Below are 21,329 nucleotides of genomic sequence, written 5' to 3'. Positions count from 1 at the left end.
GGAGCTTCTTGAACAACGATTCCGATACCTAAAGGAGGCTCTACCTGACCTGCTCACCACACCAAGATCATTGCTTTTCATCTTAGATGGTTTAGATGAGTTTAAATTCCCTCTGGACTGGAACAGATCAGACAAAAACATTGACGTAAAATCAAACGTTCTGGTGTCAGAGCTGATGGTGGCTTTGATAAAAGGAAGCCTTCTTCCAGAAGCATCAGTCATAATTACAACAAGGCCATCTACAGAAGCTCCCAAGCGTTTCTTCCAGAGATGTTGTGTGGTGCTGGGCTTTGAGGAGGACCAGGTGAAGGAGTACACCGCCAAGTTTTACAAAGACAGTGAAGTTGCTCAAAAGGTGTATGATTACATTGTGAACAATGACAACCTATTTGTGCTTTCCTTCATCCCTCTTTATTGCTACATCATCTGTACTGCTATGGCTGAGTTCTTCTCTTCACAGCCTAACAATGCTGGTGAATCGAAGTCTCTGGAGTTAAGCCCACCCAGAACAGTCAGCGAGGTTTATTTCTGCTATTTGTTTACAGCAGTCAAACACCATGGACTAAAAGGGAGGACAGAGAGAAGCACACCTAGATCAGAGGTTCTTAGCCTAGCTAAACAAAAACTGATGAAACTGGGGAAACTGGCTTATGAAAACCTTCTACAAAAGAAGATATTGTTTGATAAAGCAGATTTGGAGAACTACGGTGTCACACCTGCTGATGTTCAGAGCACCTTTCTCTGTCATATCCTCCAGCCTATTAAAGAGGAGACAGTGGAGATGTTTTCTTTCTTCCACCTTACTGTTCAAGAACATCTAGCTGCCTTGTACTGCGCAATCAACCTCTCCAGCCAGGACGACATAATACAAGCTCTTGACTTTTGGTGCTTCGGGGTACGTCCATCGTCCTCTACTGCTGCACCCCTTCAAAATGTACACCTTAGCATGGATAAGCTCGAAAGTCTCCAAATGTTCACACGTTTCTTCATGGGAATGCTGCGAGCACGGTTGTCAGGTCATTTAGAAGGTCTTGTGCATTCTCCCATCGAGCAAGAGGACAGCATCCCCAACAGGCTCGGTTTGTGGTTCCGAGATCAGTTTAAAACCAGGGAGCTGGAAAACCAGGTAGCCCTAAATCTTCTCCACTGTCTGATGGAGTTCCACATGAAGGAAACCACTAGCATTGCAGCACCAGAGATCACAAAACTCAACCTGTTTAAAATGAAGCTCAGTGTTGTGGACTGTGCAGCGATACACTACGTGCTGCAGTTTTCCCCACACAAGCTGCAAGAGCTCAACTTGGGCTACTCTAACATCGGAAACCGAGGACTCAATAGACTGAGACCAATTCTACATCGATGTGAATCTCTCTAGTGAGTAGTTCATTTTATATTCACTTAAAAATATATACTGCAGTTAAAATAAAATAAAAATAAGTTGGGGTTTGAGCTTTCCAGCTGTTTGATGCCATTCTGTGGGGAGCTTGCATATTCCCCCCGTGTCTGCATGCTTCTCTCTATGTGTGTTAGCTCTGTGATGGATGTGAACCCTGCCTTCTGTTTAATGCATGCTGGGATGGACCCAAACCCCCTTACATGTAAGACGGCCAAAAACAATGTTAACCAAAAGTTTCTTTCTTTCAGTTTGAGATACAACTGCCTGGATAAGCAAGCAGCTATTTTAGAATCTGCCATTCTGAAATCAAATGAGTGCCAAGTGAAGAAGCTCTTGTAAGTCATTTAAAATATTCAGCACTCAGGTGAAAATTATTTTTTAGAACCTACAGTGTCTGACTGCCTTAAATGTTATGTTTTAGCCATTTACATGGAAAGTAGTCCAAAAACATATTTATCATAGAAATATTGCATAGCTGCATTGTGAAATGCAGGATGACTGGACTCAAATTCAGACTGGACAGTAAGTTAACAAAAAACAAGTCCTTATTAGAGGTGATAATATCCTAAACACAAATCTTACAGAAAAGAAGAGTGCTGGAGAAAAAACTGTGACCGCACCATGAACTAATAACACAGGGACAAAGTATGATGCGAAGGAAAACACGGGCATGGTTGGACACAGAAACAGGAGGGAAACTAAACATAGCTGAACATCACTGAGATAAACACAAGAGAGAGAATCTAATGAAGTAAAACAGGATTTTAAAAAAGACTCAAAACTCTGGAAGGTATACGAATAAAACCAAAAACAAATCAGGAACTAAAACTTAGCTAGAAATAAATTAAAAACTAGGAACAATAATTAAACCCATCCATCCAGCTGATAAAGACTACTAAATAAAGATGCGCAGACAAGAGACATATACAGGGATATTGGAGGAGGCTTGGGAAATAAATCAAAATACAAAGAATCTGACACAAATAAACTCCAGAGACTTACCGAAATTAGATGTGAAAAGTGGAAAAAACTAAAGGCCAAGCATCCAAAACACTAAAGGTGTAACTCAAAGGCAAAACTCAGGGGCCAAGACAAACTAATTAAAGATTAGCTTTATTTCTCAAACTCTTTTGCACATATACAGATTGTGTTTTTGATTGCCACAAAAAATGCTTTTCCCCATGACTTTTCAAAACCTTGACATTTTTTGATATAAGCAGCACACACAGAATATGTTTCCTGCTTCTGTGTACAGTATGTGCGGCAACAACCTGGGTCCTGAGGGGGGTTTGGAGCTGTGGAATGCTTTGGAGAACAACAACACTGTGGAGGAACTTTATCTGGACATCACTGGCATCACAGAGAGAGGAACAGAAAACATTGTCAACTGTCTCAGCAAAAACACTTCTCTGAAGACACTGACGTAAGATTAAAAAATAAATCTGCATGTGTCCAATGCACTCCATGTTATAGCACTGCCATCTTTAATCTGGATCCCTTTTTTTTTAATGTTAGATAATAACTGAGGGTTGTAAAAAGGCATGTCCAAATTTCTGTTAACCAGTGATTTCTTCATTGTACAGCATTGTTGGAAATGACATTGGAGCAACTGGGAGGAGAAGACTGAAGGAACTGGAGAAACGTCGGCCGGAACTCAGGATCATTGCAAACTTTGTGGATGACCTTGGGTTACTTCAGGCATACCTGGATTGGGTGGAGGAGATCCGGACTGACAGAGACCAGATGGACTCCGTCAAGAATGTGGATGCCCTGCAGTCAGTGCTGAAGGGGCTCCAGGTGGCAGGGACAATGGAAAAGGGGGAGAATGCAGAGAAAGCCAAAGAGCTTCAGACAAAGATTGAGGAGCTACTGAACTATTCTACGGAAGTAATTAGAGGAAAATGATCACACAGAAATGAACCATCTCAACCATTAAATCTTACGGTCTGACTTCAAGTTGTGAAAGTAGATCCTAAAAACCCAGACAGGTGTGTTAATAACTTAAAACCACCTGTAATACTGCTTAATCATCTGGAGAATTAACAATTTCAACCTGATAACATGCTTTAGATGTTTAAATTGTCATTGAACCTGAGAGAATTTTTAATAGATTAGTATGTTCTTTGTGATTAACCTTTTATGACGGACAACACTGTACCTGCACATTTTTTGAATGGTCAATTGGACTCTAAATACAACTAATACTATTATTAGGTAATATTACAAGATTCACATAATTAGAATGATTTTTAAGTGTTTTTAAGTGTCAATGTGATAATTTAGAAGTCGGCTCTTTTCCAAACTCAGTTGGAATTAATAAATCAACACGCTGCCCTCTAGTGTCCACATGTTTTACACCAAAGAGAGAAGAAATTCTTCAACATCACAGAAAGTAAAATTCAGCTCGAATGACAAATTTATTTAATGTTTCTGTAAATCTTTTTTTTTTACGTATTAAAGAAAAATAAATTGTATTCATTTAAAAAAAAATAACAAGAGAAGGGAAAGAAAGCAGAATGCACAAGAAAATGTTTCTATTATTGTTTACAAGGTAGCCCATCCATTCACTTTCTTTGTTGTTAAAATACAAATATAAAACTTATTTTTCAAATAAAACTTCCAATTTTTCCATAATTTGTTGTCAAAGACATAATTTATTTATTTATGTCTCTACACCACGACAGTGGCAAAATAGGAATCAGTATGCATTTTGTGAGTCTCATGAATAAAGCGCTCTGTTGGTTGTTGACATTGACAGCAGTGGATCTGAAAGGCAGAAAGCAGAACTACAATGACATTTAAAGAAAAGACACCAGGGACCGAAAAAATCTGACTATTCATGTCAACACACAATATTCTTATTAGCTAATTGTCATAACAGTCAATGTTAATTCAGCAATGAATTTTAATTGTGACTAGTTTTTAGCTTATATATATGGAAGTCAGTAAACAAGTCATAATCATATCCATGACACTGCTGAACAATTAGAAGTCTCCAGCTCAGAGAAAGCATATGAACACACTACCACCTAGTGTTAGGATAAGGGGTTGTTTGTTGTTTCCAGTTCTTAGTTTCTAGTTTCTGAGTTTTCTATTTAGTTTGTGTTTCTAAGTATACAGCAATAAAGCTGCCTCTTTTCATTCATCCTGTCCTTTATTTGGGTCCTCATCCTGCCTGCCACACAGCTACATTTGACATAGTAGTAACATGCACCAAATAATGACAAGATAAGATATGATAAGATAAGATAAGGCTTTATTGATCCCACAGTGCGGAAATTTGTGCTTTATCTCAGCTCAGGTACAGATAGCAGAAGAAAAATACAAAAATACAAATAAAATACAAACAAATACAAAAATAAGTAATAATACACTATATATAATGGTAGCATACACAGAATGTGATTATGGATAGAGGGTTGTGGAAATATGCAAGACATAAATTTAACTATTTTACCACTACTATTACTATGTAAGTAATAGATATTCCTAGGTATCTATAAGTATAGACATGTACATGATGTATTTTATTTGACTTTCTTTTAGTGTTTAGTGTAATGCAGAGGAACATTATAGCTACTGTTGACATAGCAAACGCAGAAAGTGTTGGACAGAGAAGGGTTTGATTGTCATGGTTTGGTGCTGATTTGGGATTCTTCTGTGGCCTTTTATTTATTAATTTTTTTGCCCTATCTATGGCCGTTGCTCTGGACTCTGCCTATTGGTGTAGCTTCCAAGTTCACGCTTTGCATTTGTCACACTTCCCTTCTATCTGATAAGTAGTAACTGGGTTTTCAAGGACCAGCTTGAGCCACCGCTCTCTGCCACATTCCTTGAGAAGAAAACTGTGGAAACTTGTGTGTAATACATACCTGCCTGTCCACCTTCCACCGCCTTGAGGAACTCTTGTCAGTCTAATCCTACATTGTTGCTTTTCTCTGGAAAGTATCAAGTAACTACTAAAAAAGATTAAGTTATTTAAACTAACCTCTGCTCCAGCTTACCACTTTCACCTCTTTTGACAGAACAACCACTTGAACTGAATCTTGTAAACCTTTGCTACAAGTCTTTGCTACTTCGAGTTTTTTTTTTTTTTTTTTTAAACCAAACTTTTTAATAAAACTTGTTGAGTAGCACTCTGTTGGTTGTTGGGCTGTGCATTCTGAGTCCAAAAGTTGATTACCAGTCATAACTTTGACAGTAGTGTGTCTAAAAGACAGAAAGCAGAACTGCAATGACATTGAAAATCACAGTATCAGATTACATTTCCCTGCTGCTATTTCTTTCAATGTCATTGCAGTTCTGTTTTCTGTATTTCATAATTGTCATCAAAAGTTAACTATAATTGTGACTTTGGATTTTAGTTGTGGCTGACTATATTTGTATTTCAGTGAACATTGACACTATAATAACTATATGGAAGCCGGAAAAAAAGCCACAAACATGGCCATACATTGTTGAACAATGAAAACGCTCCTGCTCAGAGACAGGACAAACTAACCCCCGAAAACACTCCCACCTAGTGTCAACATGTGTAACTGCCAAAGATGAAAAACATTAAATTCAATTTCTGTAGGCTTTGATAGAAATTTTAATTTATCTGTGCACGTGACAGGTGGCACGGATTTTTGTATTTTCATATTTTTGTATTATACCTCCATGCAGCTGTTTTTGTTACATTTATATTGTACATATTATTTATTAATGAAATTTACACAACATCAGTCTTACTGTTACTGTTTTTAACTTTCAATTTCTTGTTTAGAAAATAGAAACATTAATCTACTTTATTCCTTCAGCCAATTAATACAAAGCCAAATAATGAACATTATTACTAAGTGAATAGAAATGTTTACAGCACATTCAGTGGTGCAAGACGTGTTGTGGAGATCGTGGTCAGAAAAGAAGGTGGTACTGTTAACAGCCACTTCTGGTAAAAGCATCTATCTAATATTCACACTCATATTTTTGTGTTATTTCCTCTTTTTGCATCGCTTCCTGAACAGTTCTTAAAAAACCTCACATATGTGGAAATGACTTCTCTATGAAACTCGTAAGAATGTAAGTTTTTATATCTTAAATATGGAAAAATATCAAGGTTTTATGCAAAGCTAACATTTCTATCATTCTTTGATTCACTGCGATTTAGATTAAACATCATATTTGTCGAGGAAAAAGTTCCACAGGAAAAAGGTGAAGGATTTTCTTTTTCTCTCGTCTATCATGTTTATGAACATAACTTTCTGAAATAAGAGCTCTACGCTGGTATCTTAGCAGATTTTTTGCGGCTGAATAATTATCCTCGTAGTGACAGTAGTTACATGGGAACGCTGGGCTTTGCACAATTACCATTACTGTCATAGTCACATATTTTAAAGATAATAATGAGCCCTGTTACTGAGTGAAAAATATGTGCTGTATTACACTGTTATCTCGAGCTAACGCACTAAAAATATTCTCAAACATCATTTGAGAGTTTTAACAGAATTCATAAAAAAATAATTTACTTCACTTTTCGCCATAACAGCTTGTCACTGGTAATGTTTAACAAATAATCATGTAAATTGTTTCATGTGCAAACTTCAGACTCCTTTAAACTTCACTTTTTTGTAACAAGATGGCTGGAACTCTGACTTTTCTTCTCATTAGTTCTCTGCTGCAGGGTGAGTGAAAGAAAATCAGCATCATGTAAAGATTATTGTGTAAAGATTATTATTTAACATGAAACATCTACTAAACTACAAAGGGTGTCCATTTATTAAATATTTAACAGTAAAAATATTTAGCATTTGTAGCTGAATTAAACACTGAAGTCCTAGCAGCAGTGATAACTCTGGATAAAGGCTACAATAATTAAAACTGTACTGTTGCTGTAAATTACTGTTTGCATTTCTTTTTTACAATTCATTGTGTTGTGTTTCAGGTGCACTGTGTGGAATATGGGAGGTCAATATGCCAGAGAATATAAATGTTTTGAGAGGATCCTGTGTGACCATCCCCTACTCCTTTGATGTAGATTGGAACTATAAAAACAACTTAGATGATACATGTAAAGCATATTGGAGTGATTCAACTTCATTTTACAGTGAAAATGCAAAACTAAAGCCAACTAAAGAAATGACAGGAGACTTAACAAAGAAAGACTGCACCACAACTTTCAATAATGCAAGTCTTCTTCAAAGTACTAAATACTACTTCAGACTGGAGTGTAATAATGCACTGAAATACATTTTTACACAAGCTGGTGTAGACATTTCATTCATAGGTAAGTTTTTATATCCATATAAAGACAATTCATGTGAATAAATGACACTAGTCAAGCTGCTTTGACTTTGACATTGTGAATTTATTGGATTTTACACAGCAAAAAAACCCCTGAAATTAATTACTGCTCATTTGTTTATTGACTGATGAAAATATTTCTTCCCACCAGATGATCTACCCTCTGACTCCATCCACACTGGATGTGAAGGAGGGAGCCTCTGTGAGTCTGACGTGCTCTGCTCCAGCTCCATGTTGGTCTCATCCTCCAGCTCTGACATGGAGCCCTAACCTGGGTCAGAGTCAGGAGACACTGCAGGAGAATCAGGACAAAACTAAAGTCAAGACCTCTGTTATGAATTTCAATGCTTCTCACCTCCATCATGGAAATAAAATCTCCTGCACTGCTGTCTACCAGAAACAAGATGGTAGCCCTGATGTCACTGCTGAAACAAGTTTAACTCCTGATATTTCATGTGAGTTTATTTTTTCTCTTCTCAAATGAAATAAACAGTAATAACGTTTAAATAGTAGTAGTAATGTATTTAGTAATAAATACAGTTATCTAGATCTGTTATTTATTCTCTCTAAGACTAAAACTACATTTAGTCAGTCACATGCGACAGTTGCTTTTCACTTTACAGTTTTCAGTTTCAGAGTTTCACTTATTATATATATTATCATGTATTTTCCCCAAGTTATGATATTTGTTTTGTGAATACACAACCAGTAAAGCAGAATTATTAAAAAAAAAACAACATTCAGATAACTGTTATGTGATGTGAGAATGAGGCCCCAGTTCCAGACTCAGGCCACAGAAAATAAATAAAAAATCAACCTTTGTTCAGGTATAGCAGAAAAATCCAAATGGTAGCCAATAAAGTCTTTGAATGAAAACCAGGACAAATGTGAGTGAGAAAATGAATATTCAACAGTCCAATGCAACAAAGAAATGTGGGTAGATAGAGGCAATAAATACACACTCATTAAATATGGATGATGAACACAACTGGGTAAAGTGGGACTGTAGCTCAGAGGAGGTGAGGTTGGTTGGCTTTAGCTCAGGAGGGATGGCTTGTGTGGGTGTAGCTCAGGGCTGTGCAGAGATGTTTAAAGGGGTGGTGCTCAAAGTTAAAAAGGGGCACATAGAACCAGGCTGAAGCCACACCCACCAACCATCAGGAATCTAATATGGAAGATCATCATACTGTATCACTGTCATCAGGTGGGGACAGTGCAACACAAACTTAGCCCATGTTTTACCTGATGGGTAAAATGTTGTTGTTGAGGGGTTGCTGCTGCTCCTGCTGCTGATAGTGCTGGAGGGCAGGGCTGTGTTGGTCTGAGACTGTAAAAAGTCCATATGAGAAATGGTTGCTGATTAAACAAGTGTTATGAGATAATAATAAAATGCAAAGACTGGTGACAGCGCTTGGAGCCATAAGGCAATAAAACTGTGAGAAATAAACTAGGCTCTGCCTGTGAATCACTCTTTGCCTCTCTTCTATCTCCTCATCTCATCTATCACTCTCCACTTGCTGTCCATCTGAGAACAAGGCACACTTTGCTATTGCATTAATCTATTATTTAATTATCCACACTTAACAACTCTTGGACCTAATCTATAATAAAGTAATGATAGAAAAATGTTATAGAACCAAAACATTGTGTTTATTATTATTTTTATACTTGAATACCTTTGCAATGGAACAGCTGGTACATGTGTTATTGATACCTGTGCTCTTTTTAATGTAGCTGGTGAGAGATCCACTGCCTCACACAACTGCTTTTAACACTGTTTCTTCCTCATGTCCTTACAGGGCATGTCTGGACAATATCATATCATGAGTTATAATTTAAAAAATCTATACTCATAAAAAACCTTCTCCAGAATACTGTATAGTATATACTATGACCACAAGTTTGCATCATGGTGCTGATCCAGAATAATTCCCTTATTATTTATTCCTAGTGCTATAATAAATTGATGAAAATAAACAAATTAAGTAATAAACATGAAATAATGTATTTATGAGGATTCAATTTGTTTGACTGTACACTCTGTGCAGGCAGAAAGCTTATTAAATGTTTAAACTGTAAAGATACAATAATTTTGTAAAATCAGCATTTTGTCATGTTTGAAATGTAAATCTAATATATTTTGTTTCTTAATGTATTTTCTTTAATAACATAGGTTGTGTTTTTTAAAAATCATAATTAGAATAATCCATAATTATTTGGATATGTGTGTTAGATTGTGTTCAGTGAAATATAAGCACTCCAGGAAGGCAGGAAAAGCCCTGTAACTTACTTTAAAACTAAATATGTTCCCTAAAACGGTGGGCAGAGCTACAGACCCTTACCCAGTTAGCTGGCAGCTAATGACCAGCACTACTTGTGCAGTTAATAAAAGGACAGGTAATGTTTGTCGCGCTGTTGCACACACAGCATGCTCATCTGTTTCAATTTGTCAGTTGTCACAAGACAACTTACCAACATGTAATAATAAGCTAATACATCTCTGTGCTATAGACTATGTGTATGCTGTGTACGCATACTAGGTGTACGCTGTACACCTATTTACTGGTTTTTGTTGCATCAGTCTGCGTCTCCCATTTAATTTGCTTCTCCTACAGCTCTGTATATGGTAAGCCATTTCAGCCAAATATTGCGAGTTTTCTAACACGTCTGGTTAAGAAATGGCGTAAGAAATGCAGTTTAACGCCATGGGGAAGGCCCTGCATAGTTTCAAGAAAAAAGCGTTTTAAACGCCTTCACAGCTGACACTGAACGCCGGAAAAAAACTGTTTTTAATCTGTCTTTGAATGCCATTTTCTGCTGAGCGGCATTCAAAGACAGGTAAAAGTGCGTTTTTTTCCCGCCGTTCAGAAAGGGCGTTTAAGACGCCACTTCCTGGTGTAAAATACGGTGTTCTGTCAGGTCAACGCCATTAAACAGTGTTTTTTACGGCATTTCTTAACCAGACGTGTTAGAAAACTCGCGTAGAAAACTCGTGGCTGAAATGGCTTGTCATATGGGCACCGCTCAAACAGCAAAAAATGTGCGTCCTCTTTGCGAGCTCGTTCCAGGTGTTCTGGGAATCCATCCTGCCTCAAAAAACATCCTGCCCAATGTTTCTGCGCAGACGCACCGCATGCGCACAACACCAAAGCCGAATTAACTTCTTTTCCTCTCACCAATCCGGAATACTTCTTAAGGTTATGGTTATGTTTAGGGTTATGGTTAGGGGTAGGGTTACCGGCTCATAACCAACGTGCCCTGCCGTCAGGGGCTATCATTGGTTAATGGTAGTCATGTGACTGATGCAAGCCAGATCTTTTATTTTGCAAAACTGTGATTAATAGTTAAATATTACTGTTGAGGGGCACTAGGCTCCAGCCCCCCTGGAAGATGATGAATGGGTAGTTTTTGACACTCACTTTGACACTAAAAAGAAGTATAAAGTTGGTGAAGTGACTGTAAGTTGCATTGTTCAGTCAGTCAATATAAAGACAAAGAAAAATCATTTTTATTGGATACATCAGTATTTAGAAAGAAAGGGCCAACGCAACTTCTTACTATCACTCTACAAATTTTCTTGATTAAAGAAAAAATCAGTAAATTGGTGCAGTTTGCTCCCTTCTCTCCTGTTTGGTGTTAGATGTGTATGAGTTATTAATTCAATGGGAAAAAATATATATATATTAAAGGCATTGTACCCAATTTATAAACACTACTTCTGCAAAGAAAACTGTCTTAACATTTCAGTTTGTATGTTTTATTCCTTAATTTTCAGATTAATAGGTAGGTAGTGTAATACCCAACATACAGTGCAGCACACCACTAATCTGTATGTTTTATTCCTTAATTTTCAGATTCACCTAAAAACATTACAGTTTCAGTCAGTCCTTCTGGTCCAGTACCAGAGAACAGCAATGTGAGTCTGACCTGCAGCAGTAATGCCAACCCAGCAGTGAGGAACTACATGTGGTACAGAGCTGATGGAGACCAGGAGACTTTAATTGGAACAGGAACTAGTTTAAACATTCAAGTCTTCAGAAACAGACGGACATTTTTCTGCAAGGCTGAAAATAAGCTCGGAGTTGAACGTTCTAATGTGACTCAGCTTGAGATTCATTGTATGTATCTCAAAATTAAATTATACTATTTTTGTTAGAAATTGTAACAACACATTAGTGTTTTCCATTTTTCTGACATTTCTGGTTATCTCCAGTAAGCATCCTTGATAGCCAAATATTGTAGCACAGATTAGCACAGACTAAAAATATCCCCCTTCATAACAAAACAACCTTCGGCAGTAAAACAAGACAATCTTTGCAGTATGATTTTCTGAAATAAATATAAAAAGTCTGCACATACTTTAATAAAGTCTGTGTTGGGCAATGCATTATGTAGATCTGTTTTTTGCACAGGTTAATGCTATTTCAAAAGCAATAAAACACTCCTGATAATGATAAGTAATGCAAGTATGTTCAGAAAGGACTTCAGTTTGAGACATGACCATCTTTACACACAGCATTTTAGCGGTCACTTTGTCAGTTAATTTTTTTTTTTAGTAATTTTTGCAAATATTTTTCAATCATCAAGGTTGTTTTTTTACTGACTCCTCTCACTTTCTTTCAATGACAGTTCTTCCACAGATCCTGTTTTCATTAGATTGTGTTAAAACTGCAAGTCAGGTTAACTGTTCCTGTGACACTGAGGGAAACCCTTCCCCTGCTGTACAGTGGTATTTGAATGGAGAACCTGTCAATCAGTCAGGTGGATTTGAAATATTCAGTGAGACTCTAAACATCACAGTTCACAGGAGCTCCTTCATTCTGAGTCAACCACATGTGAAGCATTTTTCCACCCTGCTCTGCCGTAGCTTCAACTCTGTGGGATCTGCCAGTCAACAATTTTGTATGAGCAAGTTTAAAAGCTCTGCAGAACCTCAAGGTTTGTATTTGGTGCAACTGTAAATACTCTTGTTTAACCCACATACATGATGCAGTGGAGATCAAGGAGATTTGATACCTTAGTCAATGATATCCTGTGCTCTACAAAGCCAGTTAAGAGATATTGTCAGGATTTTTTCCCCTAAATGTTAGTATTCATTTACAATAAATTTACTGTCAATAACTTTAGGAATTCCACTAATCCACACAAGCAGTTAGGGTTGGGTTAATCCAGCTACAGTCGACTCACTACCAGTTTCATAAAATATGGAATGTTTTGCAGTACATTTATCTCATTGGTATTGTGCTAACACACTCCTGAATGTTCAGGACCAGCAAACTGCCACAAACATCTGCTTTTATAAACATGTTCACGCTTGCTGATGGTCATTAAATGAAGTTTAATAATCAAGTGCTTGATTATCAGCATCTGGCTGCTACCTATTCTTGTGATTCCTATGGAAGCAGTAAGAGTGCACAGTTTTAACACACCGCTTCTGAAATTTGGATTAGTTTTTGTTAAGTAATGACACAGTATACCATGTTATGTTTTGTAGTTCAGCTGAGGCTGTATATATGTAATTTTAAGACCTGGTAAAGAGCAGGTGAGTTTCAAAAAGAAAAAATCCAATATTTAAAACCTTGGAATTTGAAATAAGTTTGTTTTACCACATAATTTTATGAGTAATATGGCTAATTAACCCTCTGGGCTCTATGGTGGCCAGTTTTGGCCACGAACAAGCTGAAAGGGTAGTAATTTTGAACAAACCCAGAGGGTTAAAAAAAACAAAACACATTATGTATGTCATGCATACAATTAAAAACTAACTAGGGTGAATTTTTATTTTTATTTTTTTTTTTTTACATGGTATATTTTTATATTTATTTTTGTTTTGTTTTTTAGGTTCAGTTCTGTATCCAGCGATCGTCTCCACTCTTGTAGTGTTACTATTAGTACTAATGTGTGTTCTGCTGTTTGTTATCAGGTATGTACACAATTTGGTACTTAAAATTGTTCAAACTACCCACAGCATTTACTATTTACTTTTACCCTTTAATGATTAGCCTTTGAATAGTTACTAAGAAATATTTTTTGTTGTGTAAATATACCATTGCTTAACTGGCCCTCATATGTACCAGTGCACAGCCATCTTCTTTTGTGTGCGTTTATTATTGAATCTGGCACAATATCTCTGTTTGAAGACACTGCTTCAAACAGTAAAATATTAGGTTAAAGCTCAGGAGCCAACTTATAACTCCTTAGTGACAATGCCTGTCACTGCAAATTTCAGACCTTTGTTTAGGAACCTGTGCTAGACCCACTGATTTGTAGTTCCACTGAATATCATTTGTTGGTAAAAGAGCAAAAAGACCAGACTTTTTGTTAATAAGGTGTTTTTTTTAATTAAAAATTTTGTATGTCATGCGATGACATTGTGTCATCATTCTGTCTCAAAATAAAAAGTCTGAGACATAATAAACAAAATTATATATCATAAACCATGAGGAGAAGTGCGAGGATCAGCAGACACTTTGACATGAAACTGTAGGAAAGACAGAATTGTCACTTACAGTAGCTGTGGTATTGTGTACAGAAATAAAAATTGTTTGTATATTTACAAAATATTAGTGTGTTTACAGTGTTTTGATGTTATGAGACAGCCAGAAATATAAATATATAATGAGCGATAATTAAACACAACATAATCACAATTGCTTTTATTTTGGCAAACATTTTTAAAAATGAAGTACAGCTGTGAGATTTGTCTTTTATGAATATGTAGTTTCATTTTATTTTATGGGAAGCTATTCATTTACATACAAAGTAGCTATTGGGTTATCCAGGGGTAGCATATACATAAAAGTGTATCTATCTAGTTGGTTTTGTTCTTTTTGTATGCTCCATATTAACATCCTTTTGGCAAGCTTAACATAATACCGCTGGCTAGCTGCATATTATATTGTATTATTGATTTAGGGTTTTGTTTATTGCAATATATATGAAGCTCAATACACATGGATGGCATTATTTTTAAAAGCACTTCAATTATCATTTAGGGCCTAAATCCTTAACATAGTACAGCATCTTAGATGCATCTAACCTTTGAGGCCATGCTTTAAAATTGAATGTACAACAAATATTAAAGAACTTTCATCTTCCTTCCAGGTCTTTCTTATATCTTCTTTCAGATAGTGTTGCATATTGACATTAAATACAGCAGCTGTAGCTTTAACTAACAGACAATTTGACAAATTGTGCCGACACAATTTGCATGTATACTGAATTTTCAGGTGCTTGAAAAGTTGCATTTGGAATTACCCAACTCTTTAACTTATTAAAGAAAAGGACTGAAACAGACAAATTAACTGATGAATGTTTGTCATGAGTGAAAGGAAAAACAAAAAGGTTCCCATCATGTTTAATGCCATAAACAGCACGTTCAGACACAAGATATATTGCAGAGATGAGAGTGAGAAAATTAGGTGGTACTGTTTATGGCCCCTTCTGGTAATGTTTCTTAACATTCACACTTTTTGTGTGAATTCCTCCTATCACTTTTTTAAACACCTTTTTAAAAATGTAACCTCATTTTGCCCATGCACTCATCGTGGGCATGAACATTATGGTAATTCTGGGCATTTTAATGATTTCTGTGAACTGTTCTTTTTCCAGGGTGGAACAATTGTACAGCATACATATTTAATAACTTTTAAAGAACAAAAATGGGTGCCCAAGATGAAGTTTATTTTGGATCTTCTGAAATCCACACATGGTCCAAAGCATAGTATACTTTGGACCATGTATACTATTCTTTGGACCACTGTGTTAATACTTACACAGTAAGTATTTAGAAAAAAAAGTGGGTTTTATTTACACACAAAATGAAAAAAATATACAAAATGAACTAACAATACAGGTCCCTTAAAAAAGGTCAAATACATATAACTAAACTTAAGCCAAAAACAGCAACTTGCAAACAAAACTAACCTAGTCCACAAGAAACAAAGGGGACCTAAATCCTGGCTGATCAGACCAAGTTGACACATAGGATGTATTAACACCAAACAAACCAATGCTTAGTTTTATAATCACTTTAATTAAATACCCAAAAGAATACTAAGCGAACAGACAATTCATAAATCAAAGAGAAAGCACAACATTAAAAATTATTTATTTATTGAAACCCATGAAAGAGCTGCACATGGTATGGCCCAATAAACTCTTCCCATATATAACACAGCTGCATCTTTTGCCCAACTTCAGAGTTGTGACGCTGCAGGTGTGGCCAGCACACATACTTAGAGACTAGAAACATATGCGCTTGCTCACTTAAATATTTTAACAAGTGGTGTTGAAGGCCTATCATCTTCTCGCTAATGATCATGATTGACTAGAACTGGTAGTTTCTCTTTACTGGCATAAAATGATTTATTGGACTGGTTAATAGTCAGAACAATTGGAAAGTCCAATTGAGAAACTCACTGACAATTCAAGAAGAAGAAGAACGGTAGAGTTGCATATGTTAGGAGGGTATCTTGGAGCCATTTTTTAAACAACTGTAGATTCCAAGATCATTGGTGCAAAGAATTGTACATATGGATGTTACTTGGATGTGGCATGACTTTGCCATAGTCTGGTAGAAGACTTAAACCCTCTAATGATAGGAAACTGATTAGGATGTTCAAACCTGCTATGAACTGGAAACAGCATCACTATCCACAGTAATCTGAGCTGTACATCATCATGGATTCAGACGGTGCCAACCAAGAAAGAACCCCCACTCCAAACACCTTCAACTAAAGCTCAACTTAAATTTGCAGCAGGTCGCATGGGCAAGCCAAATGCCTTCTGGAAAAAGTTTAATGGTCAGAGGAGACAAAGATTCAGCTATTTGGCCACAATGACAAGAGGTATGTTTGGAGGGAAGACATGAGGCTTTCAAACCTAACAATACTGTACCGTCCTGTAATATGAATACACTCTAATATCAGTTTGTCAATGTCCATAACATCCATTAGTGTGAAAGATGCAGCAAAATACTGTGGCTTACAGTGCCAAATATTTTGTTACATTATCTTGAACTGATTGAGCCTGTGCGAGACAAGTGCTGACAGAACACCGTTGGACACTAAACGGGCTCTCTTCCCGAGTTTCATCTTTAATTGCAAAACTCACTAGTAACTCATTAGTTGGAGTAGCGAAACCTTTAACAAACTGAGAAACTAAATATTTAGCATTTAGTTGCACTGAAATGACTGTTGGGCTTAACAGTGGACTCAGGGATGCACCCCTTTAAAAAGGGTCTGATTTTAAGGTGATGGAAAAAATGTGACTTGATTTGAAGCTGAGAAAAGGAACCAAAGCAGTCACTGATAAAACAGTTGGGATAATGGGATGCAATTCCCTCTTTGTCCGGTCTAGAAAAATTCAGTGCTGGCGAAAAAAGATTGTTGTTTGTTAATGTGGAGTGAACAGAAACATTTGTGTTTTGATTTGATTTAGAATTTTCAGAGATTTTCAGAAAATTCATTTGTCACTGAGAGATGTAGAGGAATAAAGTTACAGAAAACAAACAAAGCCGGGAGAGAAGAGTTTGAGACTAGTGTAGATTCAATGTTTAACTAGAGTGCTGCTCACCAGACATCATCAGGCGAGATTGTGAGAAATAAAGTGAGAGGTGTTGTATTAGAGGTGTTGTATTAGCAGCTAAATAAAAGATTTTTGGGGGGTTTTTTAGGTTTTTTTTTTTTTTTTTTTTTTTCAGTGACACTGGTAGTTCAGGTCAGCTCAGAAAGAGTTACAAGAATAGCAGCAACACCATCATTGTTATAGGATTGATATGGCTAGTTATAGAGAAAATAACTTCCAGATATCTGTTTTTAACTTGTTTAGTTTCAGAAAAAGTCTGAAATTCCAAGGAATTTAAAAAACTGAACTGGTAGCAAGTTACTTGAATTGTGAAAATGTCTATAAATGCACGAAGGAGCCTGTGTGGAGTGGCTGTTGCAGGTCATTTACCAATTGAAAGGTTTGTAGTTCAATCCCTGGCTGCTGTAGTCTGCATGTCTAAGCACCATGAGCCAAGAATCCAGATTTGCTTTCAAATGCATTCATTGCTGTGTGGGACAGGAACCAGATCTAAAAACATGTAAATGTGACAAAAAATAATGAAGGGGGAAAATATTTTTTAGCAGCATTTTGAATGTTTTCAAGTTGTATCAGGTCACTGTACTTTTAGGAGTGTGAGTGAAAGATAGAAAAGACTTTGGGAGTTGAGGTCCTGTGGAATGTAGAAAACTGTCACGGCTGCGCTGGGAGCCCATGGGGATGAGTGAAAGAAGGGCCCAAATGCAGGACCCTTCAATGTAAGCAGTGCGTTTATGTACAGTGACGTAAATAATACACAACAATAAATCCCCGTGCCCCCCAGATTCCCGTGCCGTGTCTTCCTCCCAGTGTCTGTGCCCTGTGTCCTTGCTTCCAAGTGTCCATGCACCTCGTGCTTGCTGCACTCTCATTTCCAGGCTCCTCCTGGGAAATAACAGAGGCGGACGTTAGACACTTTCCAACTGCAGCAAGCTTACGCTTACTGATATGTTGAAAACACTGACAGGTAGTCACATAATGATCAAGTGTCAAAGAGAGCTCCACCACACTCCTAAGTAGCTCCTCTGACGAGGCTTGATCAGCTGCAGGTGTGTGATGATCTTCAGGTGTGGCCAACCACCTGGAAGGGCTACACACACCAGGCCTGAAGGTGCCTGTCACAGCTGCACCCACACAAGCACACACACCTGCCTATTTACACACACAAGTGTGGACAACAGGGACAGCAGCACAGAGCAGCAAAAACACATAATATGATACAAGTCCATAACTGCTCAGGGACCCTGGGTCGATCAGATCTAGGTCCCTGACAAAACATGAAACCACAGCTTGGGGTATGTATAAGTATGCACAGAATAGAGTAAAAGCAGACGTAAGTCATGATCATACAATGTTTCAGTAAGATGTTAGTTTGATGAATGTTTTTTCTCACTACTAATCATGCGCCCCACATCCACTCTGCATGTGCTTACATCACACATATACACACACCCACACACCCAAGTATCAGCACAGGCTGGCACCGCACCCATATAAGGGAATCCCCAGGGTTTTATAGCATGTTTTTAAGCTTATGGGGAACAGACCCCCTGCCCTGGTACTGGTTTAATTTTATTGTATTTATCCGTGACACCTTACAGACCGGTTGGGGTGGGGGGCTCTAGGTAACCTCAATAGTTCATAATATGTAATTTCAAATGAATTTACAAATGTACATATGCACATGCAAAACAGGTCAGAGCTTGCCAGATGCGAACGCTAAGCCCAAGAGCAAGGGAGGCTATAGCCAAGACCTGGAAACAAACTCCAGCACCCACCCCCAATAGGAGGCTGGCTGCCACATTAACTTGTTCGAATGTAGAAAAGATGGACTGAGAAAACTACTTCGCTGGTGCAGAGAGCAGAGAAACCCTCCACAAGGTCCATGAAGTGGTCACACCTTGGGTCGCTTTTTGCTGCACTGTGGATGGGAAGGGAGGACCTGAGAAAAAATACACCTGCCGATTGGATTCTACATTCAAGTGGAATAACCTGAGCTGAAGAGGGTCTGACCAAAGCCCCAGGGTTAAAACAAACAAAAAGTTAGTCAGTGTTCCTAATGGCCTGATTGTGGCTAATATATTCTACCAAGACCCAAATAGGGCACAGTTCAACAAATGAACAGCAATTTCACTCAGAGGTTCTTTATAAATACACTGTAGACAGTGTTAAGTATTCAGCGAAGACACAAATAGGGGTTATAGGGAAGGGCATTAGGCCATTAGTGTCATGTTGGGCTGTGTGCAGCAGGCAGGAATAGTGGACCCAAGAGCAGGACTCGCGGAGGCAGATGTGAACTTAAGATACTCTGTTTATTACAGGAATGAATGTAGAACAGAAGACTAACTAAACTGGGAAAACTAATAAACTAACAGGCAGGCAAGTCGGCAAATGGAACACACAGTAAAAATGAGGGTACGATGCAACAACGAGCAGGGGCAGACGCAGACAAGAGGTGATCAGGACTGAGAGGAAACAGCTGGGAGACACGCCTGACGCTGATTACACAGACGAGACAGGGAGAGCACAAAGCTGGATGCACAGACATAAGGCACAGACCTACAAAGTAAAACAGGAAGCACACGACAGACACAGAGATCCAGACGAGACATAGAACTTAGACACAGACTCATGAGCAGACATGATAACATCATGGACAGAGGGAACACAGAGAAGTGGGACCAGGGCAGGCACAGAACGGAAACCTAACAAATGGCAAATCTTAACGGAATACATAATCAGAATAAACAAAAACATAAAATATTATAAAGAAACACAAAACACTGAGTCGTTAGACTCAGAACCATGATCATGGAAGACTGACAAACTGTTATAAAGTAACACCAAAGGTGGAAAGTAACGAATGACATTTACTTGCGTTACTGTAATTGAGTAGTTTTTTTGTGTATTTGTACTTTTTAAAGTCATTTTCCAAGTCGGTAATTTTACTTTTACTTAAGTATATTTTTTAAAAAGTATTGTACTTCGCTACATTTTCAATCACACCCGTTACTGAGTAAATTAAAAGAACAAACAACAAAAAAAAAACCAACATTGCGCTTCGGAAATACTGCAGGGAATGATGGGTAGTAGAACAAATTAGCGTTGGGTCACGATAAAAATGGAGTCTGACATCGGTGTTACGGATCCAGCGAAAAAAGAAACCCCATCGAATTCTGCTGACCCTGAACTCGAAGAAACCGATGTGAACCCCTGGCCGTATTTAAGGGACCATTTCGGCTTCAAGTGCAAGAAAGGCAACAGCTTTATTATGCAGTGTAAGCTGTGTTTGCCCAGAGAGACCGAGTTAGCAGCTTTTAAAAATTCCACATCAAACCTGCGCAAGCATGTAGAGGTAAGTTAAATGAAACTTGTACATTTATTTTAGCAAAAAAGGCTGTGCTCAAGTTAATCACATTAAGTTAAGACATAAGCTGTTATTGGGCACGTTGTTGTCCACGCAACTTAAAATATTTTTACTTGATTGGTAAATTGCCAAAAGAAAATGTGTTCACTTTTCCTGTTTGTTAATAATAATAATTTATTTTAAAAAAAATTAGTTAAATTAGACAGAAGACAGAAGCGGCTACTTTCTGACTTAACCCAAATATGTTCACACTGCAGGCAAAAGAATAACATGTGCTATGTGCAGAGGTGTTTTTTTTCTGTTCTCAAACTGACCTCCCTGTTGGAGCTCAGTCTAGGGGGACTTATTTTTTTCTCCTTATCTTTCCTCACGTGGTGCATTTTCCATCGTTATACCTCTCTGACCCGTCTTCCCCATGTGATGTTTGTGTAATGTATGTATGGTCGGAGGGTAAGATGACGCTGGCAAAGGTTTGCAACCTTAACCCAATTTCCTTCGGGGTCAACCTTCAGGATCAATAAAGTTTTATTGAATTGAATTGAATTGCTCCTCAAAATTAACAGAGCAAGGCCAAGTTTAAAAAATTAAAACACATTTTTATAGCAGCTGCCGTACAGCTCAATTCAGTACTTGTTCTCTTATTTGACAGTTTAAAACACATTCACATGTAAAAGAATTATATGGTTTTGACAGTTTGGT

The 21,329-nt window shown here is 37.5% G+C and overlaps 1 pseudogene across 1 annotated transcript in view; it reads left to right on the top strand.

Moving 5' to 3' along the window:
• Window positions 1-6,454: 6,454 nt before the first annotated feature.
• The window catches only part of LOC146378108 (sialic acid-binding Ig-like lectin 14), a 70,005-nt pseudogene continuing 55,130 nt past the window's right edge, over window positions 6,455-21,329 (top strand). The window contains exons 1-5 of the transcript XR_014801587.1: window positions 6,455-6,589; window positions 6,983-7,059; window positions 7,320-7,642; window positions 7,830-8,133; window positions 11,533-11,796. The product of XR_014801587.1 is annotated as a sialic acid-binding Ig-like lectin 14 (transcript). The remainder of the gene's footprint in view (window positions 6,590-6,982; window positions 7,060-7,319; window positions 7,643-7,829; window positions 8,134-11,532; window positions 11,797-21,329) is intronic.

This window comes from Perissodus microlepis, chromosome 11 (genome assembly GCF_051167445.1).
Source record: "Perissodus microlepis isolate ML-2025 ecotype Zambia chromosome 11, ASM5116744v1, whole genome shotgun sequence".
Taxonomy (NCBI): domain Eukaryota; kingdom Metazoa; phylum Chordata; class Actinopteri; order Cichliformes; family Cichlidae; genus Perissodus; species Perissodus microlepis.
This window is presented reverse-complemented; position numbering and strand designations above follow the sequence as displayed.